This window comes from Pan paniscus, chromosome 13 (genome assembly GCF_029289425.2).
Source record: "Pan paniscus chromosome 13, NHGRI_mPanPan1-v2.0_pri, whole genome shotgun sequence".
NCBI lineage: Eukaryota > Metazoa > Chordata > Mammalia > Primates > Hominidae > Pan > Pan paniscus.
This window is the reverse complement of record NC_073262.2, coordinates 90053028-90075423: the sequence shown is the minus strand read 5'-3', so window position 1 is coordinate 90075423 and position 22396 is coordinate 90053028. Positions and strand designations below refer to the sequence as shown.

Here is a 22396-nt window from a genome sequence, read left to right as displayed (position 1 = left end):
TGATCCCACCTTCAGCTCTTCTTCATCCTTAACATTCTTCCCCTGTGGGCTGTGGAACTGATGTTACACCCACCCACCAGCAAACTTTAAACTTAGCTCAAACCAGTTTATTCCCTGCAAAGAAATCCTACTTGGTTTAGTCAATACTTTTCTCCACTGTCTAAAACAGGCTTTCAAACCTTCTGTTCTTTCTACAAAACCCTAACACCCACTTCATATTTCCCTTCTCTCTCAACAGCCAGTGCTTCAAAACAAGAGGTTTACAGAATACAGCTCCCTCACCTGCATATTTCCACACCTATAAGCCTATCAGAATCAGTGTCCTTTTTTTTTCTTTCTTTCTCAACTTGTGAAGTAGAGCAGATATTTCCTCTCTTCTGTAAAACAGATTGCCATTGCTGCCTTGTACCTCATTTCCTCCAATTTGGTAAAAAATTGAATATCTGTGATGTCTTTTAATACATTCAAACTCTTCCACTCAAATGGATCCCCCATTAATATTTTAAAATGTTCATGTCACTCTCATTCAAAAACAAAACTCTTCTTTCTACCCTACAGATTCTCCCACATCCACCACTATACCCCATTTTCTGACTTTACAAAACCAAAATCTCAAAGGAACTCCTTATTCTTGTTTTCACCCTCACTTCTTAACCCATTTCTCTCTGATTTTTGTTGCTCAGTGCTAAACCACCTATTTTCTGGTCAGCTACTGAAAACACAGGTTTGCCAGTGTAATAAGACAAAGGCCAGAGTCTTTAACAAGTCGTCTAACTCCCTGCTTAGTGTGGTCCCTGCATCTTCCACAGCCTCACCTGACACAGCTCTCTCCCTTGCCTTCTGCCCTCCATTCCTTTCCATAGAAGGCATTTGCTTATGTTTTTCTCATCCCTCCAAATCAACTCTCCTTGTCCCACCTCCAGTCTTTCCCTAGTCGATGAGGACTCAAATTTCAGATATCAAGTGAGTAAAATACCATTTCCTCTGGGGAACCATCCTTAATGCTCCAGATTAGGTCATCTTCTTCCTTCATAGGACTATCTTGTCATTTTGAATTTGTATGAATATTTGATTAATACCTGTCTCCCCTATTATAGTTTCACAAGGGCCTGCATCTAATCTTTTATTCACCATTATTTTCCCAACACCCAGCCAAGTGTTAGGCACATACCAGTGGCTCAATAAGCATTTGTTGAATGTGTGAATAAAGTTAAACTTTTCCAAGGTACAGCATGACATTTAATAATTTCACTGCAGGTTATGCTTTGGACGGTTGCTGTCTTCAATGGTGTATGCAGTCATGGCACTAAACTTACATTTCTATAAACTCAAATATTTTGTACCAAATTTCTTTTGCCTACAGTTATTTGAGCCTAGTATTTTAGAAAGAAAATATCAGAAAATAAGTATTTCATAAATATCTTCTGACAGATGTTTAGATCTTAATAACGTTTCCTTTATTGATCCAGAGAGAAATCCTGACACCCTACTAAGGTTATTCCCCGAATCAAAGCAAATATATTTGAAAGGCTGACCCAGTGGAAGGAGAAAAAAAATGACTTGATGTTGTAAACACTTTCCCAGGGAGACCAAGGCTATTATCCATCATTATTTGGTAAAGGGAGTCAATTAACTGCATTCACATGTAAAAGATTTCTTTACAAAAAGCTCACAAGGACTGTTACAGTGTTGGAAGAAAGAAAGGGAAGAAGAAGGAAAGACTTCAGACCTCTAACCAAGAGTAGTTGTGAACATTTTATGTGCTCTGAATTAATTTATTCATGCTCCCTTTAAAATGTAATTGCTACTTATTTTTAGGAAAAAAGCAAGTTCTATATTTCTATAAAATACTATACAGCACAATGTGACTATAGAAAGCACAGAGAAAAGGAGAATGGAATAAAATGATTAAAAAACTGCATTTATAAATATTATTTTTCTTGGTGTAGCTATTTTATAACTCTGGCTGGAATATAATTATCTCCACTGTACAGTTATTAAATTACTTAATTTATTTCATTAAAATTTTCCTGGTAGGTTTTCTGAGATGTGAGAATTTGTACATAAATTACAATAAAATTAAAATCCTTAGTTATCCCAAGAGCAAAAACAAAACCAGCCATAGAAGGGGGTTTTATTATTTACTATTAGTTTCTGTACAGAACAGAGGACTCTAGCACAAGGTTAGAGTAAATACATTTATTTATTTCTGCAATAGGCATTTAGGCTTCTGTATCATCGTAATGTTTTAAAGGAAAGATATGTAGTACATAATATAATTTTATGAACATCATATTAAACATCATTGGGTTTTATTTCTAGATTCTCTATTTCTCAATAATGTTTTAAATAAACTTTAATATATACTGTCATGCTTCTGAGAATGTTGCCCTATTCATTTATTAATAAGGGATTGGAAGGAGAAAGAAAAACCTCACCCTAGCTGAAAACAAAATCCAAAAATGTTTCATAAATATATAAATAAACATGAAAATAGCACTGTGTTGCAAACTGTAATATTTTGTTTCACGTATATCTGAAGTAAATTAACCAGAAAAGGTTTTCTATTTTTTTAACTTTGGCTTTCAATACTTAATGTATTTATATTAATATATATGTCTTGGATGTAATGGTAATGACATTTTTTCCCTCAGAATGATAGAATTAAAGAACAAAAAGGACCTTGAGAATCTAGTCTAGTATCTTATTTTACAAATTAAGTAAAAATAATCTGAGGCCACCAAAAGATAAATGGTGTGATTTTGCTCAAACTATTTAGAGTTTGCTTAGTGTCAGAAACAAAGTTAACATATAGAGGTGGGAACATTAGCAAAGCTTAATGCACCATGCAAAAGAAGTCTTAGAATCACACCTGTTGCTGCTGGAACCAGCCTCAATTCAGTCTCCTCTGTAATCCCCAGGTTTAGTTAAAATTAGAACCTGGATTTATTCATATTCAATGTAGTGCTATTTGAATTTTTTAAATGCAATATGTTACCTAAATATGTACTTGTTGCTAAAGAAAGATTTAGTGTCAATGCTTTGTATATTTATCTTTCACTGCACAGCAGTCCTTACCTTATGCCCAAAGACTTTTCATTCTTGTATTATTAAAATTGAAGTTTTTCTCTCGTAATATAAAAGTCAATGTCAGCACAAATTTCTAAGATTAATAGGCGAAAATGCACTACTAAAATTTTGAATATGCATTATTTCTGAATTAAAAGAAATAATTCATTTGAAATTGTTTACAATGTTCCCATTTTAACTGCCACAATATTATTATTGCCTACTATTTTTTTGCTTGCTTTCTTCAAAAATGTGAGAAAACACTTCCTTTGAGTAGTTCAAGTGCTTTTCCTTATTTACTTTACAAACGGACAAAACAAATGATCTTAACCAGTCTTTATTCTCCCTAAATATACGTGGGTTTTACTGTGATCAGACTTCGTAAAGTATAAAACAATGTTAATTATCATCACTATGGATGCATATTTGTAATGGATAATTATTTCATGTATTTATTCATTAAAAAACTTAATGAAGATTAATGAATACCAGACAATACCTTGGGGAATCCCAATGATTAAAAAGGCAATGCCCTCAAATAGCTTTTACCTTTAGTGGGGAAGATAAAAAAGAAAACAAAACAAAAACAGACCTAACTTTATCTAGTGTGATAGTGTGCTGTTAGAAGGCACGTACAAAAGGCACATTCAGCCTATTTGTGCTGTAGGCATAAGGTGGAGCGAAACTAAAGAAGTTATGAGTTCAAATAAGGTTTTTTGGGAATGATAGTTAAGTCCTAAAAAGATAAGATGGTAGACTTCACAAACACTACTAGCGTTATTGTACAAAATAGCTCCATTTTTTCCAAAATTCTGTTCTTCATACATCTAAAAGATTTTTCAGTTTTTAATTTGTGTGTATTTAATAATGTTGATTCCATCACTCCTATTCTAGTAGGAAATAAACCAAGTAAGACTGTCGTTCTGTCTTCTTTTTCTTTCTCTGTCTCTTTGTCTCTTTCTCATATGTACACAGCAAAAAGTGACCAAACCACATCTTTTTTCTAACAATTATTGGATCTTTATTTTGAGTACCAACCACAGCATTACCAGGAATGGTTAGTTACAAAGACCATAGATAAAAATAACATATACATAGATAAAAATAGATAAAAATAAAAATATACAGTTAGATTTCTCAATACTTCCTTTTCTTTTATTTTCTTTATTTATTTGCCTTTCCCTTTTTCTCAGCAACTGGTGTTCTACATTTGCAGAGACAGAATTCACCTAAGATATGTTTTATGATGACGATATTTAGTAGAAATTTAAATTTGACATGTGTATTGAATATTCTGTACATTTACACTAGTACATTTACTCCCATTTTTTCAAGGAACATGTTTGCTTACAAATAATTTTTATAAAATAGAGTTAAAACAAAATATATGCAATATTACAGCCAAGAAATTATTTGAATTGCTCTTGAGCTTAAACAATAATTTTAGATGATGAACTGATGTTTTTCACATACAACATATCAGATTTGTGTTTTTTTTTTTTTTTTGGTTGTGTTTGGTTTGGTTTGTTTTGTGTTGGTTGGGAATGGTGGTTTGGTGGTCTGGTGTCAAGTTTTGACAAGTCATTCTGAGTGAGGTGATAAAGCCCAACTGCTTCAGAGCCCCACACTGGTACTATTTTATATTAACAGACACAACATTGGTTTGTCCCAAATGGTTAAAACATATGCACATGTGGATGCATACACACACACACACACACCCCTACATACAGACAACACAGGTATACACACACAGGACTTAAATAGTCCAATGGAAGTACTTCATAAGGACAAAACTTCTTAAGTGATTTCCCTAGTTATTGCATACTAAGTATCTCAGGAACACAGCAGCCATTCCTCCAAACTAACAAACTTTCTGCTAAGCTTAATTGCTGGCTGCAAGCTTTTCTTTCTTACTGTTTCAGCCGTCTGCATTTTATCTCCTTGCACAAATTTATCTCCAACTAATAACCGAGTGCTAATTCCAGGTAATGAATCCCACACCTTCAGTTTCACTGGTTTTCCTCTTCCTCTAGGAATTGATGAAACAAATAAAAATCAAGAGTAATAATGCAAATACACAAGTCATTTTAGAGTCTGTGTTTGTGACAAGACATAAATGTCTTCACCTCCTTAACAATACTGTCCTCGGGATGATGAGAAAAGATGAGACTTTAACACTGGTGTTTATTACCACTCTTAGAAGGGAAGGTTAATATATATTTAAAAGGTACTCCGTAACAAAGCAGAGTGTTATGCATACAGAGACAATTAGTATTGGTGAGAAAACAAGTGATTTTGGAGACAGTGCCCATCCTTATTCACGCTAAAATATGTTAAAATCCTACCATGTGTTCATGAGCTCACAAAGCCTCCTTTACAGAAAGCTGGGAAAGTTGGCATTGTTAAATGTTCACATATAATTTTACTCACAATATAAGTCTTCTAACTGAGGCCAATTAAAGCAAACCAAGACATTCCATTTCTGCTGCAGGGGAGAGACCACCACTTACTTAGCAGTTATCACTTCCTAGTCCTTGTGATATGGAATTGTGTGGGTTATTACATTTAACCCCCACAATATACTTATGAGACATGTATTTCCCCATCTTAGAGCTACAGAAGGTAAAGCTTACAGGTTAGGTTTCTGCCTGCATTCCAGTTAGGAAATACTGCAGTTCCACAGCTGGTATCCAAACCCTAGTATCCAAACTCAGAGTCGTTCCGTGTGAAACCTGTGCTCTCTGCCCCGTGTCTCGCTTTCTACTGCTCTATCTTTTTTTTCCTCTGGTACAAGTCCCTACTGCTATTATTTTTCATTGTTGTTATCTGCTGTCTAAAGCAGCATACTATTCAGATACCCATACTGACTCCTGCTCCAGAAAGCCTCATTCATGTGAGTTTTCTAGCCATAGCCTCCACCAGTGTCCATCAGATGGTGTTTCTTTTTTACTTACTTTCGTCGTCTTTTTTTTTTTCTTTTGAGATTGCCATTGTTATTGCAGCTCAGAAAGAATTTAGTAAGGAAACTCCTCACTGGAAAGACAGACACACACGGTAAACTACGAGCCAAGCTGCAGTTTGAGAAAAATACTCCAGCAATGCATGGGATTCATTTTGAAATGACCAAGATAGACCCCAGGATGTTATGGTTGTGTTTTCTACAAAAAATAATAATAATAATAATAAAAGTGTTTATAAGATACCTAGGGAACCATTTCATATCATTAATTTTTTAGATGATTTGAACTTTTATAAAAAACTTTATTTTCTGTAGTGACATTTTTCTCTTTGTTAGGAAAACAAAATCTTACTTTGGTGGACAGATTTTTCACTAGATGTTTTGATTTAATAGAGTAACTTTTTAAGACACTATTGCTTCTTTAGTTTCTTCAGGGTATTTTATATTTTGATAAAAATGCACCATCTTAAGATTCGGTGAGGGAGGGACAGTCACGTTAGGAAAATGTTTCGCTGTTGTTGTTAAGGTCTATTAAACTCTGTCAAGCATGACGGGGCATTTTTTTTAACACATCCTGGTCCAGTTAAGGGTGCAAATCAGAAAAAGTGCTTGGCACAACAATTTAGCAGGAAAGAAAGCTATTTTAAAAGTCTTTTGGGAACATGTTTGTGAAACAGGAAAAAACATACAATTGAGTTGATAATAGCACTTGGTAAAGGTTAGGCTCACTGAAATGGATTTGCCATCTTTTTTCACAGGGAACGTGTTGTTCTTAAGCGGCAGTTCTCACTTAAGCACAGCTTAATTCAGCAAGGATCTCCTTCCTGTGCAACTTCTTTTACACTGGAAGATCTATTTTTAAATTATAACCCAGACTTAGTCACAGGAGTAAATGATTAAAAATAAGCTGCGTTTGGTATGTGTAAAATTACAGCAGTTCATAGAGTGCTTCATGGTACTTTGTCTAGCAAATGACTGAAGTCACATTTCCAGGTTTCCACTCATTAATTTCCCCAGAGACCTCAAGCTTCTCACAGGCCTGTCCTTTTACCTCTAGTTACACAGCTGCACTCACTTCTGTACCCATGCCTTTGTACTTTTAGTTCCTTGTACCTAGCAAACTCTGCCCTTTATCCAGTTCACCTTGTTACTAACTTTGAATTCCTTAAACACGAATGTTTTGAAATATGTTATAATTCAATTCCAATACATGTTTTAGCACACACTGCCTTTCCAAACAAAATGTCACCTTTCTTTAACTGCAAATGTGTCCTATGACGATGGGTGTGAAACTTCTATTTCAAGGCCCTCCTTTGCTGATCTACAGAACTGTGCAGAAAAACCCTCCTGGACAATTTTTTCTTCAAGATGTGAGAACTGCACTCAGGTATTTCCCCACCACCCATTTTATTCTATGGTATTCTCTATAGTAGTGATTGGAACCCACTCAGATACCCATGATTGAATTTCAGGAATCCATTTACTTTGCTTGCACTTGCCAAGCTCTCACATCCTTATACACGAAACCTTTTAAAATAACTCTTTTAAATATTTTTCTGCCTCATACCAGTTTAAGGCTTCTGTAACAAATTGCCATAGACTTGGTGGGTAAAACAACAAACATTTATTTCTTACATTTCTGGAGCATGGAAGTCTGAAATTAGGGTGCCAGCATGGTTGGATTCTTGGTGAGCGCCCTCTTCCGGGTTGTATCTTCACATGGTCTCTCCTTGGTGCATGTATGCAGAGAGAGATTGCCTATCTCTTTCTTTCTCTTTTCATAAGGATGTTAATCCCATCACTTCGTCTAAACCCAATTATCTCCCCAAAGCCCCACCTCCAAATACCATCATATTTCATGTTTCTAAAATGAAAATCTTGTCATATGGCTCTACTGCATAATTTTCCTACAATTATTATTCATTTTATGCAACAGCATTAGCAAATATATGGAATACATGCCATTCCTTCTCAGGATGCTGCCATGGCAGACATCGTTAATGACTCAGGAGACTCTTTCTGATTCACTGGACTAGATTAACTTTAACATTGCTCAGTGTAGCAGTTCTGGCTGCCACTACCAGTAAATCAGAGTAGATATTCAAAATGAAAATATCTATCCTAGAGCATTAAATCAAAACTCCTCAGTACAACAGAAAGTACCATTAATTTGCTTTTCTGTCTTACTGGAAAGCCTCATCTCTCATCTCATGTATCCTGCATCTCTCAAGCACCTGGTACGTCCACACTCCAGAAAAATATCATATTCTCTACGTAGATGTCTCTCTCTCTCTCTCTCACATACACACACACACACACACACTCACTCACAAACATACTTCCTCCATGTAAAATGCATCATTCCAGCTGATCAATTAGACACATAAAATTTAATTGAGTACCTATAATACTTTATTACTCATATTTGTACATATCATTCTACTCCTACAAAGTTTTAAGTATCTCTGAAAACAGAAATTTTTAGCATTTCTGGATCCCTAGAACTTAATATAACTTTTGGAACATATGAGGTTTTAAATAAATGTTTGAATGAATGAATGTATTAATATAGTAAAAGGTACTAAGATGGAACTATATCTAGTATTTGTAAGAAATTGAGACACACCAGAGAAACAAATTTTAGTATATCAACATTTTATTTACTTTTAATAAAAATAACAATTTTTAAAGTGTGCATTTACCTGAGACACACATATTGATTTCTCTCCTTCCTTCCTGCCTTCCTTCCTTCTTTCCCTTCTTCCTTTCTTCCTTCCTTCTTTCCTTGATTTCTTTTTTCCATCTTTAGTTTTCTTTCACCATGTAATAGCTCCATAGAAGGAGTATAGTTAGGATGTAAAATTTCTAACTTAGGTCAAGTTCCAAGAATAAACCAAAGTTCAACATTTTTTCTTCCTAATATTTCTCTTGTATTTTTGATGTTTCTATTTGTAGTAACACAATTAAAATATCAGAAATCACAAATGTAATAAAATATCTACATTTTTGTTTGTAAATTGTCAGTGCTCCACTCCTATAAGAAATTAAAATCTGTAAAGTGAAATCACTGACAGGAGAAAAAGATAAACAATTATAGATCCTATCTAAAATTAAGGGAAATTTTCTAAGTATGTATATAGATCTTTTCCCTCAACTATGTACAATGGTTATTTTTATAAACTTAAATTTATTTATCAAAGGAAAGACAATATTTTGTGCACGAATTAAAAATTAGTTGTTGAAAATAAATTTCAAGAAAAATGTATGTTTTTCAAATCAAAACAGTTCTATATATATAAAATAGAATTAATTTGTTGTTGAATATGAAATAATGTATCCAACTGAAGGAGTAATTCACAGTTTACATGCATGATATGCTGTGTTAGCTAGGCAGGTTCTTTGGTCGATGTGTTTTGTTTTACAATGTGAATATCATCTGTCTCTTAACTAAAGAAGGCAGGAGAGGTGAGAGAGAAGACTAAATGATCAGCATTAAGTCTTTCCTTAGATACACATGGCCTTTTGGCATTTACTTTTTTAAAAACAGCTTTACTAAGCTATACCCGTACACTTCATGAGAACACTCACTTAAAGTGTACAATTCAATATGTTCCCTACTTGGGCAATAGAATCATTAGAAGCCCAATCTTCAGCATTGCACAATACACCCATGTAACAAGCCTGCACATATACCCTCTGAGCCTAAAATATAAAGGAAAAAAGAATACAATTCAATGGTTTGTATATATTCTCAAGGTAGTACAACTATCATTTTAGAACACATTCATTACTCTGAATAAAATCCCTGTACCCATTAGCAATCACTCTCCATTGCCACACTCCTTGAGTCCTAGGTAACCCCCAATAGCTCCTCCACCTTTATAGATTTGCCTATTTGGGATATTTCATATAAATGGGAATCATATAATATGTTTCTTTTTTTTAACTGTCTTTTTTCACTTTGCATAATGTTTACAAGGTTTATTCATGCTGTAGGTAGCATGCATTAAGTACTCCTTCCTCTTTATTGCCAAATAATATTTCATTATAGGGAATATATCATATTTTGTTTATCCATTCACAAATTGATGAATATTTGAGCTGTTTCCACTTTTTAATTATTATAAATGATGCTAAGAATATTCATGTGCAAGCATTTGTTTGGATATCTGTCTTTATTTCTCGAGTTTATAACTAAAAGTGGAATTGCTGGGTCATATAGTAACTCTATGTTTAACATTTAGAAAACTACTAAGGTGTTTATCAATGATTACACTATTTTACATTCCTATAAGCAATATATGATGGTTATAATTTCCCGTATTCTTTCTTACACTTGTTATTATCTCTCTTTTTTATTATATCTATCCTAGTGGGTATGAAGTGGTATTTTATTATGGTTTGGAATTGCATTTTCCTAATGACTAAGAATATTGAACATCTTTTCATGAGCTTATTGAGTATTTGTTAGATCCTTTGCCCATCAATTTTTAAAAAAAAATGACACATAATAATTTTACCTATTTATGGGGTGATATTTCAATACATACAATGTGTAGTGATCAAGTTAAAGTAACTAGCATATCAATCACCTCGAACTTATATTGTTTCTTTGTGTTCAAAGCATTCAAAATCTTCTCTTCTAGCTATTTGAAAACATAAATTATTTTTAACTGTATTTACTCCATAGTCTATACAACACCAGAACTTACTCCTCCTATCTAGCTGTAATTTTGTATTCTTTTACCATTCTCTCCATATCACTCTCTCCCTGCTACCCACCCCAGACTCCAGTAGTTACCATTCTACCCTACTTCTATGAGATCAACTTTTTAGCTTCTGCATATGAGTGAGAACATACAGTATTCATCTTTCTTTTCTGGGCTTATTTCACATGACATAATGTCCTTCCAGCTCATCCATGATGCCACAAGATTTCATTCTTTTTTATGGCTGAATAGTATTCTGTTTTGTGTCTATACCATATTTTCTTTATCCATTCATCTGCTGATGGACACTCAGATTGACTCCATATATTCTCTGCCCATTTTTTAATTGGGTTGTTTTTCTTTTTATTATTGAGCAGTAAGCTTTATTTGTATATTCTAGCTATAAGTTGCTTTCAAATATGTGATTTGCAATTTTTTTCACCCATTCTGTGTGCTGTCTCTTCGTTTTCTTGATAGTATACTTTGAACACAAAGTTTATAATTTATATGTCATCTAATTTACTTGTTTTTTGTCACTTTTGCTTTCAATGTCCTATCTATAAAGCCATTGCCTAACCCGAGGTGACAAACATTTTACCCTTACGTTTTCATCTAAGAGTTGCATTTACTTTTTGAGCTGGGTATGAATATCTCGCCATAGGTACATATTAGTTGTGGATTATCCAAGAGCATATACTGCTAAGACTATTTCATCTTTAGAAAAAAATTACTCCGTAGATGTATTTGGATAAAAAAGTCAGTTTTGAACTCCTATTTGCTGGGCATGGAATGTGCTTTGGGTGTAAAAGATGATGTTCTTCTTTTGTGAAAAAGAAAACAATCTGTAAATATCTACATTACAAGATGAAAAGGTGCTTGAAGCCATCTCATTTTACAGGTCAGGAAACGAAGACCCAGCAAAGTGACTAACCTAAGAATATTCAGGGCATTCAATCACAATCAGAATGCAAAATGGAGCCTTCTTATTCCACACATAGTGATTATTCCACTACACTGCTCCAAATAAATCAGTTAGGCATAAATCGTAATTTAATGGCTAATTTGTGAGGATTTCTAGAATTGTATCTGCCTTCAAATATGGCCAAATTAAAGGGCTCTAATGTTATTGGATTCTCCACCAATCCTCAATCTCAGCTAATTGCCTTCACTTGACCACATTTTTTAACATTTTCTCTGTATGATAGGAAGGATGCATGAGAATCGTCTGATATTCATGCCCTACTTGCTTTGCAACCCCAGCAGAAAGAAAAAGCTTCCCTAATAACAACAATACAAATGTCCCAGGGAGAATTCCAGTGGTGTTTGTTGGACCACACATGTCCATGACCAAGCTAAATTTAATCAGAGGATTGTGCTAGTCTGACCAGATTTCAATCAGTTCCTACTTCAGTGATCAAGAGGGAGGTCTTACTTGAACCAGAGAGAATGGATTCTCTATAGGGAAAAAGGTTCATTTTATTAAGAGCAATAAAGAAGATGTGCTAAACAGACAGTATCAACAGAGTTCCTCTACCTCCTAAAAGTTGGAATGTGCTAGTAGGTGCCATATAAATTTTATTTTGAGAATGATTGGAAAGCTCAATGTAACAAGAATATCATAACTTTGCTTATGGACTGGTATGCAACTTAAAATTATATCAGAATTATATATTTTCTGATTTTATTGTTGGTGGGAAGAACAAAACAAGACATGTTTTCACATAGCATTTGACTCCTGACTTTGTGGAAGGAAAATAGGTATAAAGCTCTTATTCCAAAGAGCTGGAAAGATGTGTTTTGTTTCAGTGCTCTTTGAGCAATTAATTCTTTCCATATTAGATCTCCTGGAGGGAGAGTGTTCCATCAAGTACAAAGCATTTTTTTCAGGCTCCCTTCCACCTTTTGCTAATTGGGCTGAGATTTGGCCGCTTGCCTCTTTCAAATAAAAAGAGGGTGACTAAAATCACCGGAAAATGGCTAATTATGCCCACAATGGGAAAATCAGTCCCGTGAGTAAGTACATTACAGTGCAAAGTGAAGTCCCAAACTTAATCACAAAATTATCTCTCTTTAATAGTTATTCAACTGTTCAATCTGGAATGTTCATTAAATAAGCAAGTAAGCATAGGGTCAATGTTTTCTTTTGTTGTTCCAGTACAGTGTTAGGAAAGGCTATTATAACCAATTTAAAATAAGTGAAACAACTCAAAAAGTCAAATACTGTATGTTCTGACTTATAAGCGGGAGCTAAACAATGTACACACAAAGACATAGAGGGTGGAATAATAAACTTTGGTGGTTTAGAAGGGTGGGAGGGTTGTAGCTGGGGTGAGGGATAAGAAATTATTTAATGGGTACAATGTATACTATTCAGGTGATGGTTACACTAAAAGCCCAGACTTCACAACTACGCACTATATTCATGCAATACAAGTGCACTTATAACCCTTAAATTTATACAAATAAAAAACAAAAAAATAAAGTAAAATTTGGGAGGTTTTATGTCTTATTTTTAATTGGCTTAGCATTATATTCTTTAAGAAGTCCATATTTGATTACAATGTTATAAAAAATTTGCTAGAGCTTTGGGTTATATATAGGCTCAGTATTAGTAATTGTGCAGTCATATTAACTAGATTGATATCCTATCTGGGAATATACTTATAATTCACTTTATTTGATATTTTCATAACTACTTAAATGACAGAATAAAAAACAACCACATTATTTCTGCAGAAGATAGAAAAAAAAACTCAAGATGCATGTGACCACCACCTTGAAATACAGTCAGTTTTCCACATACAGTGTTATTGAAATTACGGCAAATAAATGAAAATATGTATAATAAGCTTACTTATATTTACAAAAATTTTAATGTGGTATAATAAGTCATATTTAGTGCATTCTAAGAAGTTTATATTATCTAATTTTATTTTACAGTAGCTTTCTGGTGTAGGAGTTATTTTGCAGAAAAGAAAACTATTCTTAAAGAAGTTGTTTAATTTGCTAGTGTGTGACTGAGTTGGATTTTAAAAACAAGAAGTCTAACTCATATTTATAACCAGTACAACTACTGTTTCTACTTGTAACTGGTATTAGACATCATCCCTTCATTATGTGAATTATTAAATATCAGTTGGATACTACTTTAAAAATTTCAGTATCTCTTTGGAAAAAGAAAAACTGTATCATTAACCAGTGAGACGATATTAACAATATATACTTCCTTATATATGGATTTTAATGTGGATTTTAATAGTTACAATTAAATTTAGGCATCTCTTCAAAAATAAAATACTTTCTAGAAGTTTTCATGAGAGTTTTTGATGACTTTTAAAAATTGGCAATTTCTATACCAGGTCATCCACAGGAATTTAATGGCTTAAATATAATAATTTTCTTTTTTTAAATTACTTTGTTGAGTTTAGACATTGTTGAATCATTTTTTAATGTGTCTTATAATTTCTGTTACTCTGTATATTTAAAAGTCTTGGCTTAGTGATTTTCTCTTAAATGCAAAGAAGATAAAAACTCAATGTAGCCAAAATTCAGAAAATGTTAATTTCTAGTCCTGTGAGCATTAAGCCTGTTCCAATGATGATGGTAATAAGTTTAGCTTAGGGTACATGAACTTACCAGATTCCATTCTGAGACATCTGGAAAGGGGGCTAATGAAGAAGTGTGCTTGCTTTTCTAATTTGGACTTTCTGCAGTGGAGAAGAGAGAACTAGACGTTTCTTGAATGGCCTTTCAAAAGTAAGAATAGCTCTAAAAAGAGGCAGTATATGAAGAGGTGAGAGCAAGATAAGTGATTTTTTTCTTTCTTTATTTTTTTTTGGCCTAGATATGTTTTCCCTGAATTCTCATGTAATGAGAGAAAAATTAGCCAAATGGTCCACTTTTTCCCCTGAGCTATTAGGTAGTAGGAGACATACACAAAGTCTTCCTGAGCCACAGGAAAAACAACAACAACAACAACAACAACAAAAAACAGTGTCAGGAGAGATTTGGTTTTAAGGCTATTTTGGCTTTAGGTTACTAGGAGTAAAAACTGTTTCTGTATAACAATCATTTTTTTCTTTTCATATAAATTTTGAACTCTTACCCAAGGCTTAATCCTTTTACCCTAATGCTTTGTTTGATGAGTAGGAAACACCTGGGAAGGCATGGAATTTGCCCAGGTTCAATGAATGACAGAGATAGGACTGAGGAAGACACTAATTTCCTGTTTTAAATGTTGATAAAATCATCCCTTGCTAGAACCTCATGAATGAGTTCCATGGAGAGTGTTTGAAATCAATGAAGTAAGCCTCAAAAGCAGTAGAATACTGTTCTCCAACTTGATAAATACTTTTATTGAGGGCAGAAATCTTAACATATCTCACCACCTTCACCCTACCAAACTAGGTAAAAGTAGATGCTCAATAAATAGGGTAGGATAACAAATTTAATTTCTAGAAGAAGTTTTCTTCATTTAAAAAGCATTTTTAAAGTGCTAGAAAACGAGACAGTACATGTGTTTTTATTTTGGGACCTTGCCAGAATGGCAAGTATGAGTTGTCAAGCCATTTATTAATGTAAGCTTTGTAAAAGAATCGAATATGACATTGCTAAGAAGAGGAATGAAAAGAAGAAATTGTTGGGAAAAAGTATAAATGTGTTTGATGAGTACAAGTGACATGTAATGAGAAAACTGGTGGTTAAGCAAAATAACTGAATAAGCAAAATAGAAATGTGTCCTTCACTTTATGCAAATAAACAACTCCATTGTCTGAGTCAGTATGATACAGGGCAAAGGGTAGAAATTTAAGGTCAGAAAACTTGAGTTCTGAGCTTGGAGTCAGACCTAAGCATCTTTGTGACTTTGGCCAAGTCACAATTTGCATGCTGGATTTGCCTGGTTTGTTCAGTCAACATGATTACTGCCATGACTAACAGAATTATAGAGGGATACAGAAAATAGCAATAGCTAATGCTTATTGTGTATTTATTATTAAGCAAGTTTTTTGTATCTAGCATGTAATTTAACACTTAAAATAATCCGACAAGATGAGCTATGATAAAAGTTATAGGCAACATTGATTTAGCCAGGCATTGATTAGCATTATCTCATTTACTGGTCACATTAACCTTCTAAAAACAGCCACTACTTTTATGCAAATTTTCAGGTTAGAAAATCGGTTGAGAGAGTTTAAGTGTATAAGAACTGGCATTAAAGATATGTTTCTTTGACTTTAGTGTGTGTCTTCTAATAAGTATGCAACAGAAAACAGGAAGCTCAATTAACGATCAAGTTTTATACTCATTATCTAGTTGAGTAAACCAAGCAGAAAATAGTTGAGTTGATTTTCTTAAAATTACACAGCAATTTAGAAGCAGCTTAGAAGAAACACTTCTAGCTAATGGGATTGTCTTGCAGGAGGATGAATGTATTGTTAAGGTTAAGAGGAATGACTGGCTAGTTGGGAAGCAGAGTTACTACTTTGGTTTGATGGAAAAAAAATGTAATTTTTGTCAGGTAAGGATTTTTATTAGTTTTCTATCCTAGCTGTACCAAATGACCATAAATTTAGTAACTTAAAACAACACTTATTTACTATCTATCTCACAGTTCTATTGGTCAGTTCTGTTGCCTTGGCTTGCTTCTTTGTTTCAAGTGTTACATGGTCAAAATAAAAGTAATGGCAGGGCTGCATTCCCTTTTGTAGACTCTGGGGGAGAACCTGCCTCCATACTCATTCAGGTTGTTGGCAGAATTCAATTCCTTGTGGTTGTAGGACTGAAGTCCCCATTTCCTTGCTGGCTTGAGGCCACTTTCTAGTCCTTGCATGTGGGCTCCACAGCAGAGTCAGCAACAAGGAATCAACTCTTTCTCAGGCTTTCATCTTTTCTGCTTCCCCTTGTGCTGCATCTCTTTGACCCTTCACCCTTTCTTTTCTTCTTTTAAGAGCTCAATTTATTATTTGAAACTAACCTGGATAATTCAAGATAACCTAGGTCAATCATTCTATTTTAAGATCCATAACCTAAATCACAGCTGTAATCAAAGATTCTGGTGAATAGGGCATGGAAAGTTTTGTCTGCCTATCATTCTGCCTACCACATGAATCTTCTATCTATTCCAGGTATCCTCAACCCTAGCTATATATTAAAATCACCTGGGAAACTTGAAAAAATGCTTGTTCCTGGTCCCCAAGCAAGATGACCTGAATCAGAAATTTTTGGAGTAGAATTGAGGCAATGATCCTTTTTTATGACTCAGAAAATTATAATAGGCTTGAAAGGGTTAGGAATAACTAAAAACATCAGGTTTCTTCAACTTGATTAAATTTATTTCATAAGCAATCTACTTTAAAAACACTTTCTGTATACCCTCTTTATGTGATCCCTTTGTTCGGGTGTGTAGCCCCGGAGATGAATATGCTGCCTGCCCTATTCTTACTGTGCTCACAATCTCATGGCAGAGACACATAAAGAAATAATTATAAGATTACATGGTATGTTTTAAAATAGATATTTGAATAACTTGCTTTGGGAGTTCTGTGACATTAATAATGCCTGGGAACACTGCAGAATATTTTGCTTGATTTATACTTTATAGTTGCTTTTAAAATAGTCTGGCTAGTACCTAGAAACAGTGAAATACAAATGTGTTCAGGTTTCGGCATGTCCCAGTGAGGATGAAGTATTTATATTGTGCTTCCCCAAGTATAACAGGCCAAGAATTTACTTGGGTGCTTACTAAACATGCAGATTCCTAAATTCTTCTCCAAAAGGTTCTGTTCCAGAGCGTCCTTTGTGGGGCCTGGCCATTTTAACATTTTCACCAAGTTTTGGGGGTGATTCTGATGCAGGTGGCCCACAACCTCACACTTTAAGGACATGGTGTTTACTACATCAGTGATTTGGCACCTGCTCACTCAATAGCTTAAAAAATAATGCATGACTCAAATGACATCCTAAAGAGGACATACAGCTTGAGTTATAATCTTATATCCGTAACATATCTTCAGGAAAGTGAAGCTTCTTTATGTTTTGTTTCACTAACTGCTTTATATATTAAAAGTGTGAGTGACATTCCAAGCTAGGTTGAAGTGGGCACTAAAACCTTACACTGGAATTTCTTTTTCATACTTTATTGGAGGCCAGGTGCAGGAGCTCAAGCCTGTAATCCCAACAATTCGGGGAACCAAAGTGAGAGGATTACTTGAGACTAGGAGTTCAAGGCACCAGTGAGCTATGATTGTACCACTGCACTTCAGCTGGGGCAGAGTGACATCCTGTCTCTAAAAAAATAATAATAAATAATAAAAAGACTCTATTGGAAGTAAAGATAGTAACTTGCAACAACAATTCTAGCACAAAGACTTAGGTTTTCCAAAAATAAGCAGTGAGAAAAATAAGTTAACCAGGCTCTTGAACTTTGACATTTTTTAGATTGTGTAGAATGATTGAAATAAGTTTCCATTTGCCATGCAGGTGTGGAACTCTGCGATTGGAGTAGAGTGTTTATTCCTTGTTTTGATTCAAGAGATATGTAGCTTGTTTAATATGCCATAAGTAAGGGAAAGCATGTAATATAATATATAGGACATAGCTCAACTTTGCTCACACAAAGGTTCAGGTGGGTGAACCTTATGGCAAATTAAATATGTGTAGAAAGTACTTCTGTTAGCCAACTTTTAGTGAATGGATACATAAATGAAAAACAGAGTATGGTTTAGAGCCTGTAAAAATCGAAGTTATTTCAAAAATACAGAAACAAAAGATTAGGTTATTATTTTTCTTAATGTTGGAGTGAACATACACTTTCAATATTAGGGTTAGGTGACTCAGTGAAAAATAAGAATTATTATAAAGAAACATAAATTAATGGAAAGTATGTATAGGAATAATACACATTTTAGAAAATAAGAAATAGGCTCGCAAGGCACTGGTGCATGTTCAGGATTTATGTTTTTTTGTGTTCTTATAAGTATTGATTAAGTCACATTGGTTTCTAATGCTTATGTACAATAAAACATGCTTTTACACTATTGCATGTCAAGAAGATTGCCCTCTTAAAATTTAAGTATTTGGGAAAATTGTCTTGGTAGATGTATAATATATTAAGAAATAAAACCAGAATTGTAAGTTACATAAATTTTTGAGTGACTAGGCAGTAATATTTCAAAAGGTATTTCAGATTTTAAGACATTTTTATTTTTCACAGTTCTTTTTGTGATGAAATATATCATTTTTATTTTAATATGGAAGATGTTGGGGGCCAAAGCATGGAAAACATTTTGAAATAAAGGGCTTTTAAAATTCTTTTTGCATAGTAAAGAAAATTATCTCATTTCCAGTAATAAACCACTTTGTTTAATTTTTAAAAAGGAAAATAAAATAGTACTTATAGAAACTATGAGACTAGCGGCTCTTGAAGAGAAAATGCCGGTAACAACTAGCAGTGCCAATATGATTACAAATTTACTTAACAGTATAAATTAGAGCTTTCACAACTCTAAAGTTCTTTTCCTACTAAACAAACCTTGGAACATATGGAAAAATTCTCTGGCTGGCTTAATCACTTAACTTGACCTCTTTTCATTATTTGCTTGGTCTGGCCTCAAAATTAAAAGGAAACTATTATATTTCATGATGTAACATGCAGTTCAATTATCAGTAAATAATTTAACAAGATCTGAAAGAGATTAAAAATGATTTGCTTAACAGCTTTGGTTAACTAGCATCAATTGTATTTTAGTGAAGATATATTTAGAAAAAGCTAAATATATAGAGAGAAGTACTTGCTGAATCAGCCAATTAGAGGCAGTATGCAGAGAACCAGTGAGCTGAAACCAAGGATTACAGTTAAACATACTTCTCCTGAGAACAATGTCATCATTTCATCTCCCAGTATGAGAGTCTATCTAAGTTGACTTTCAGCTATATTTGCAATGGCATTATGCACATGCCTTGCCATGATTCATCTATTATGGAATTTGAGACCTCTTGGTGAAAGGGATGATTCCTCCATAACTACCTCTCACCACATGTGTCTGCTGGCAAGGAAACTTTGATAGGTCCTTTGCAAAGTAGATGACTCAAGTGAATTGTACTACCAAATGATTTGGTCATTGCTAGATCTCATGGAGTGTACAGGTGCCCATTATGTGTTTGAATGGCTGCTAACCTAAACTTGCTGCTCTATCTTTGACAAACCCAGGGGCCATACACCTGCCCCCTTGATTAGGAATACACAAGTTTACACAGTGAAAAATACCACCTTATTCCTAGTAGCACAATTTTCAGATCATTAGGGAATAGGGTAAAGAAGGAAAGCTATAAAAGTGGAATTATTTGCATTAATAAATATTTTGTGAGTTGAATACTTTTTAATTATTGATGTCAGGATGATTTAGTTACCACTAAGAGATATTTCACTAAGATACTTTTTGGAATCTGATTTTGAAGCCTATTAGATAAGCAACAAAAATAATGGTAATGTTGGATGAAATGTGTTTCAAATATGTGGGGTTTGGAAAACCTTCAGACATGACTTTTGAAGCACTTTGCCCCTCAATATTTGGAGTTCATGTGCATATTAAAGGTAATTTAATCCTGACTCATGTGTAAATCATTAAAAAATTATTTCGTAAAACATACGTGATTTTTACATAGAATAATATTTATTTACATTGTTACTAGCATATTTAAATATATATACTTTTATTCAGAAAAATATGAACTACTAATATCTTAAATATGTACTACAATGCCCTAAATGTGGTTTAACCTTTATGTCTTCCAAATGCAGTACAGAAAACTACTGTTTATTTAACATCTAAGTAATCACAAATTCAAAACTGAATAGTTTTCAGGATTTTATTTTGTAAGAAAGTAGACTTGTAGATATAAGAAACATCCCAACAATTTTCATTGTCAGTACATATTCAAACACTGTCTAAAACTTTCTAATAAAATAAATTACAATTAGTAGTTATGATCAGTGTTCTTGATTGTGACTTTAGGATCCTAAAGTACTTTACTGGTTCATGTTTTAATTCATTTACTCATTCATGTATATGGTAAACATTTGTTAACTGTCAGTCACAAAGGATGCAAAGATAAATCAGATATGAAACCATATCTGCAAGGGAAATAAATACGTTACTAATAATAATCATACATTCCAATAAATTCGTAGATAAAGTTAATCAAAGGAAGATCAAACTATAGTTTAATTCAAAAGGCTTTTTGCCATACTTTAGTTCTTTAAAATTTACTTAAATAAAATATTCAGTTAGATTACCCAGTGTCCCCACCATCCTGAAAAAATGAAAATTGATGTAAGTTTCTCCATCTAATAAAAAACAACAAACATTTGTAACAAAATTATGACCAAATATTAAAATAAAATATATCTGAAAAAAAAGTTGCTATGCTTAGCTGGTTTGGGATATTGTTGTAACTTTTCTAATATAAATTATACTTTAAGTTCTAGATGGAAAAATGTGATAACTTCAGAAATGTGAGCTCTGCTTCATTGGTTTCTACATATTTAGGGATAAAATGGTTGAGTTTACCACATTAACTTGTTACTATCTATCTTCATTCATACTAAGAAACATACTAGTGATTATTAAAGAAGTAATAGAGGCAAGGCACGGTGGCTCACGCTTGTAATCCCAGCACTTTGGGAGGCGGAGGCGGGTGGATCACCTGAGCTCAGGAGTTTGAGACCAGCCTGGCCAACATGGTGAAACCCTGTCTCTACTAAAAATACAAAAATTAGCCAGGCGCAGTGGTGGGCGCCTGTAACACCAGTTATTCGAGAGACTGAGGCAGGCAAATCTCTTGAACCTGCAAGGCGGAGATTGCAGTGAGCCAAGATCGTACCACTGCACTCCAGCTTGGGGTACAGAGCGAGAGCATGACTCTTTCTCAAAAAAAAAAAAAAAAAAAAAAAAGAAGAAGTAATAGAGAAAAGTATGATATATTTATAAAGTGCAGACAATGAGAAAGAAATTAGCCCATCAGAAAGAATCCTTAAATCTCTATTAATCAATCATTTATTTAGTATTGAATCTCTTATTTCTTTAGCAAAAATTTCTTGAGCACTCAGGTTGTGTCAGGTACTATGTTAAACACCAAACAGTGATTTGCAAAAGCAATTTTGCCTATATAAAACCATGAATACAAAAATTAATTACTTTTTTATATTTAGGGATGGATTAAATGATAGAGTTTTGCAAAATGCATAATTATAAAGAATGTGATATTGTTTAAAATAATCAATTTAAAATAAAATATACTGTTCATAAATATAGAAGTGATTTTGTATATAGAATCTATAAAGTAAATTTTTATATTAATCTAACAAATAAAGCTGAATAGGTTGGCATTTCATTAGGTTAGATTAAATTGCATGGGAAATAGAACTTAGCCAAGAGTATGCCATGAGTTGGGAACTTTCAGGGCTCCACAATATAGTCAAAATCATTTAATGGTCACAACAAATCTGTAGTGTCCAGTATCATTCCCTATCACATTTCCAGGTGAAATGTGCATGTAAGAGTATTGTCTAATAATGAACTGTTAATTGCTTTAATTTTTTGTTAACAGAAATCCTAGTAAATTATCATTAATATGATAAGGAGAGTTTTAGGAGTTA

General features: G+C 33.6%; 1 protein-coding gene across 2 annotated transcripts in view; it reads left to right on the top strand.

Moving 5' to 3' along the window:
* CALCRL (calcitonin receptor like receptor) overlaps positions 1 to 22396 on the top strand; it is a 103719-nt gene that overhangs the window by 38300 nt on the left and 43023 nt on the right. The window lies entirely within an intron of this gene.